Here is a 6000-nt window from a genome sequence, read left to right as displayed (position 1 = left end):
TGGCTTCCAGCACCAGCCAACCTGGATGGGGATGGAATCTGCAACCCAGGTACCTGCCCTTAAAAAAAAAAAAATTATATATATATTCCAGAGAGGAAGGGAGAGGAAGAGAGAGATAGAAACATCAATGATGAGAATCATTGATCGGCTGCCTCCTGCGCCCCACACTGGGGATGGAGCAGGCAACCCCGGCAGGTCCCTGACCGGAATCCAGAATCGAACCCTGACCTACTGGTTCATAAGTGGACACTCAACAACTGATACACGCTGGCAGCGCTTGGTTCTTTCTTTAAATAGATTTTTTTTTAGAGAGAGGAAGGGAGAGGGAGAGAGAAACAGAGACGTGTAACCAAGTGAGCCACACCAGTAGGGCCAGACATTTTTAATTCAAATCCTATCTCCTCCACTTATTACGTGATTAGACAAGTGTACTCAAGTTCTTTGAGTTCTTGTGGTGTTTCCTACAATACAAGGATAACAACACTCGAGATGTAGTTGGAATTAAAACTGAAAAAACGAGGAACCCCACAAACCGCTGTTTAAACCAGTAATATCAGGGCGTGGACTGTATTAAGAATTTGAGGGTCTCCTTCATTGGCAGAGAAGCTGAGGGTGAGTCTATGTTGCAGGCAGGGGATTCTATATTAAAATGAAGTGAATTCCTACGAATATCAGGCACAATGCACAATTACAAGGAGAATAATAAAATTATAATTTCCTTCCGTAAAAGTTTTGGGGAGGTCCAGGATGGGTGCTGTTTTGTTACCTAAATCGACTCCCCGTCTTTTCAGTTGGTTCCACCTTCCCCAAAGAGTTTGAAGCTGAGCATTCTGGGCTTTGTAGTAAATCCTTATTAGAGCTGTTCCAATGGGCTCACGAAATCTCCTGAGACTACATTTCCCAGGAGCCTTCCGGGCAGGTGGTTGCTCTTCCCTTATCCTGACTTCCGGCATCAAGCGATTTGTAGGACCAATCGGGAGGCTGGGATTGCCAAGTTCCGGCAGTCTGATTGGTGCATTCGGCTGGAGAGCCTGGGTTCAAATTTTCAACGGCATTGAATAAATCCGCGGCGGTTCTTGCGGGCGCTTCGCCGTTACAGCTGAGAGGAGGTGAGCCTTAGGGAGAAAAGGGAAGCAGCTGGGGCGCGGGGGTGCCTTTTCCTGATTTTCGAACGGCTGGAGGTTGCCTCCAAGCCCCCAGTTCGGTCCGCGTTGCCAGGCCCGGGCTTCTGGAGGCTTTTGTTGTGGGGCGCCGTCCAGGCAGGGGCGAAGTGGGAGCGGGTCTTCCGGCCACCCTTCTCTTCCTTACAGACTTTCCGGTAAGTCTGTCTGGCTGAGTCTAGTGGGCTGTCTCTGGAAGTAGAGATGGAGACCGACCGTGAGAAATAGGGGAAGAAGGATTTGTGAGAGGCTGTAGGCTAGTAGTAGTGGTAACAATTATTGTTATTACATATGTGAAATAAGCATTTACTGGGCTAAGCACTCTGCGTGCGCTTTCTCTTTTAATTTCCACATCAAGCCAAAGAAGTAAGTGCTATTCTTTGCTCCACCTTGTAGAGGAGGAAACTGACGCCCACAGTCTAGACAAACTTAGAGAAATGGGTGAAACAGTAGCCCCGATCTCAAGAAGGGTGGCTTTTGGTGGAGGAAAATAGTTGTGGTCACAGACAACTACATTTCAAAACTAGATAATTGAGGTGGTGTGAGAACATACTTGAGGGAGAGTTTAATTCCACTTGGAGTTGTGTTTCTATTTGGGATTTTAAATTAATTCTGTTCTATCTATATTTGCCCAGCCCTCCCCTTTGGATCTAACAACTAGGTATTATTGCCTTTCTAATTTCTTGTCCTAACCTAGGACATTTATAAGTAGGCGAGGAAAGAAGTGTGAACCAGGCTATAATATCATAGGATTGGTTTGCCCAATCCTTTTTCTTTTTCTTTTTTTCCAATCCTTTTTCTTGATAATATGGTTTCTTTTTATCACATACCGTTTTCGAAATTAAGTACCAAGGATTCCCCGCTCCCCCCCGCCCCCATCAGTCCTGCTTAGGACAGTACAGCATCTGAGTGCTGTACTGTTTTGTATTGTAAGTGCCCTGGCAATTTAGAGGTGAGGGAGATCAATGAAGCTTAAAAATGGACAAGGGTGGCTTTGTGAAGCAGGTGGGACATAAACTGGCTCTTGATAAGCAAAGTTTGTGAGACAGGAACTAGAACAGTCTTGGTGCATAGAAATCACCCACTTAATATCTATTGAACTGAATAGGCAGATGGGCATTATCTAAATTGACTATAAAATTGCAGGTATGAAAAAGTGGACTTAATCGATTAGGTTGGTAAATTTGTTTAAACTTTCAAATTATATAAATAAAGTAGAGCCACTTTGGCCAGCCTTATGCGTAAGTCTTTATTCTAACCTGAAAGTTAATTTACTCTACAGTTGCAATTAAGCTTCTGCAGGAAAGGGGATTATGTGGGAAGGCCCATCATTTCTTGTGTAGGAACCCAGAGAAGTCCAGAGTTCTTCTATATCCTCCATATATATATATATATTTTTTTTTTCTCCAGCCTTTTCTGGGTCTCTTCCCTAATTCTTTTTTAATTGCTGAGGAGGAGAGATTCAAGTGCCCCTTGGCAGACTTAATTTTCTTTGTCATGGGTAAAGGTAGGAAGCAGAATTGATGACAGGGAGCAAATTTATGAATAGATCTGTGTTTGCGACAGGGACATAGAGATCTGCAGCCCAAGGTACTTTGTGAAAAAGGTGTAGATAACTGCTTTTGTCTGTTTTGGTAGATAAACTTGATTAGGAGGACATTAAAGATTAGTGAGAAAGGTATAAAGTTGTATGTAGAAGCTTACTTTGGAAAATTTAAAAAAATTCTAGTTCTACTTAAAAAAAAACCTAGTAAAAGTGTTTTTCATATATATTTTTAAAAATATATTTTATTGATTTTTTACAGAGAGGAAGAGAGAGGGATAGTCAGAAACATCGATGAGAGAGAAACATTGATCAGCTACCTCCCGGGGATGTGCTCGCAACCAAGGTACATGCCCTTGACCGGAATCAAACCTGGGACCCTTGAGTCCGCAGGCCGGCGCTCTATCTACTGAGCCAAACTGGTTAGGGCGTGTTTTTCATATTTTAAGTGTGCCTGCTATTTGTCCTATTTGAATAGCATAGAAGTGCACACTACTACCCCTTGATGTCAGTGTTCCTAAATTGCAGGTTTTAGAAAGGTTGCTTTAAAGTGGGAGTAGGGCCCTGACTGGTTTGGCTCAGTGGATAGAGCGTCAGCCTGCGGACTGAAGGGTCCCGGGTTCGATTCCGGTCAGGGGCATGTACCTTGGTTGCGGGCACATCCCCAGTGGGGGGTGTGCAGGAGGCAGCTGATCTATGTTTCTCTCTCATAGATGTTTCTGGCTCTCTATCCCTCTCCTTTCCTCTCTGTAAAAAATCAATAAAAATATATTTAAAAAAAAAAATAAAGTGGGAGTAGGTGTAGATAATATGAAAGACACCAGGAGACAGCAAATATACCCCCCCAAAATTTAAGAATACTTTTACACTGATGGAACAACAGTCTGTTACGAAGTTTGGTGTTTGGAGGTTCCATGCTATGGACTTTGGCTCTCAGAGAACTCTGTGGTTTTGAGAGTGGGCATCCTTGATCTTAGAGCTCCTTCTTGTTCTGTTAACCTTTTACTACAAAGAACTTGAACCTTTTTCTTCATCTTTCTGTTTCTCCCAGGTTCTTGTTTCTTTTTCTTTATTATTATTATTTCTCTCTCAGGTTCTTGAATAAGAAGTACTTGCTAGACTTCAAGATATCAGAAGAGAGGTGAAAGTATATTGCAACTTTGATTGGACTTACAGATTAAACCACAGGTACGGTTGTGTCCACAGTGAATTACATTAAAAAAAATAAGGGGAGCATTAGTATATTAGCTTCAAAAGTATTTAAGTAAGTTTAATGTATCTTTATAAAATAACATGTTTTGGAAGAAAATTTATTTAATATTGGGAAAGCAAAAGAAAACAATATAACCCATTGTCCCATCTCATTAACTGTGGCTAACATTTTGATTGATTTCTTTCCAGTGTTTTTTGTGCTTATACTTGGTTTTAAAAAATTATTCACTGAAAACCTTTATTCCCCCCACCCCCCAATAGGTTATGAACATTTTTTTATGCCATTAAAATTTTGTAGAACATATTTAATGGTTATATGTTATTCCTTTGGTACATAACACAAAATTGCCTCATAGGAAAATTGTGCTGATTCACATACCCAGTGACAGTATATATTCATACAGGCACAAATTTATATTTTAAAAATATGTAATACATTTGCATTGTGCAAAAATCAAAATAATGTAAAAAGATTTATAGTATTTAAAAATCTTCCGATCCTATCACTGTCGACCTCACTTCCTGTCACCTCATAGATGATCACTTTTTTAGGTTCTGCTTCCCAAACCTTTTGAAGGATATAACTCTCTACAAGATGGAGTGATTGAGAATTGATGAGGATTACAACCTGCAGCCCCACTGTAAATCCTTACAAACTTTCAGCTTCTTACTCTTGGAATATCAGAACACTAACATTTTACAAAGATTTGTGTCATTATTTGGCCTAGAGGTAAATGGCATTGAATTCTATCCAGGTTCTATTAGTCATTTAAGAGTGGATTATAGTTTATAGAATCTATGGATAAATAAAGCAGACCTGAGTGTAATTCTTCAAAGAGAGTGATCTGAAATACAAGTTTGGGAGAGAAATGATAGAAAAACATTTGTTTGAGGTTTCTGGGCAGTGATGAATTAGAACAAGTGTCCCTGTGTCCTGTGCTGACTTTAGAGTGCTTGGACAGTGAGGGATTGCCATTGGATTTTAAATTGACCCAATTTTGGAAGCTTCATAGATCTGTTTCCGTAAACAGATCCAATTTCAACACAGAAATTAGCAAACATAAATGTGGAAACACAAAGTCCATTAACTTCCTTCAGACTTAGTTTGTGTCTTATATTAACAGTTAAAATTGCACGCTGGATTATGTTGCCATTTACTGACTCCTGCTGATCTCTTATGTACAAAAAAAATGTAGGTGTTTTCTCCCTGGGTAAGATGAAAATAACTCAACTCTATTTAACTTGTGGTATGTAATAGGATATATTATCCCTTGTGAAAGAAGGAGAGGGTGTCCCTGGGGAAATGGCACTGCTTGGGATGGGACCATCTTAACTAACTACACTCTGATGAAGTCTTGGTTTACTCTATGATATTTCCATTTGTTTAACTCATGATTTTTCCTGCAATAGAAATAGGCAAGACACAGCTGGAAAGCTGGATATTGAGGTTCTCAATAGAGAACATCTATCACACCAAAGTGTTTGTTTTACTTAGGAACTGCCAGTTCACTATTTCAGCCTTGCTTAGAATGCACCCTTTTGACACTCCCTTCCACTCACTTCTGAACCTGCACCTTTTGATTTATAGAGCTTGTCAAGACTAGTTATTTTTGGTTTAGAGTGAAGAAAGGTAGACGGGAGGTAATAGAGGTTAATATCAGATGCCTGGAAAAAGGTAGCATTGCTTCTTTTGCAGTCTTCCTCAATTGTATAAACCCCCCCTCCCCACTTGTTTCCTCTTTCCATTTATCTCTTCCCCTAGAAAAAGTCGACATTTATCTTTACCTGGTAGAACTGTATTTTTTAGGTATTACTTTCACCAGGAAGCTTGCTCTGACCCTTCCTCTTCTTCTTTTTTTAAAAAAATAAATATTTTTATTGATTTCAGAGAGGAAGGGAGAGGGAAAAAGAGAAACATCATTGATGAGAGAGAATAATTGATTGGTTGCCTTCTGCATGCTCCACACTGGGGATCGAGCCGTGACCTCCTGGTTCATAGGTCGACGCTTAAACACTGAGCCACACCGGCTGGGCTCTGATTCTTCTTTACTCTGTTATGCCTCTCTGCACTTCTGCAGTTTATCC

At 40.5% G+C, this 6000-nt stretch overlaps 1 protein-coding gene across 3 annotated transcripts in view; it reads left to right on the top strand.

Annotated features, from left to right (window-relative positions):
- Positions 1-989: 989 nt before the first annotated feature.
- The window catches only part of TPX2 (TPX2 microtubule nucleation factor), a 65139-nt gene continuing 60128 nt past the window's right edge, over positions 990-6000 (top strand). Inside the window, exons 1-2 of one of the 3 annotated variants that reach the window (XM_080684841.1) lie at positions 990-1109; positions 3797-3891. The gene's annotated coding sequence lies outside the window, so the exon portion shown is untranslated. The remainder of the gene's footprint in view (positions 1110-3796; positions 3892-6000) is intronic. The other 2 variants (XM_080684842.1, XM_080684840.1) reach the window with 2 other exon arrangements.

The sequence above is a fragment of the Plecotus auritus genome (assembly GCF_963455305.1).
Source record: "Plecotus auritus genome assembly, chromosome: 8".
NCBI lineage: Eukaryota > Metazoa > Chordata > Mammalia > Chiroptera > Vespertilionidae > Plecotus > Plecotus auritus.
Note: the sequence above shows the minus strand (reverse complement) of the source record. Positions and strands in the feature narration are given on the sequence as shown.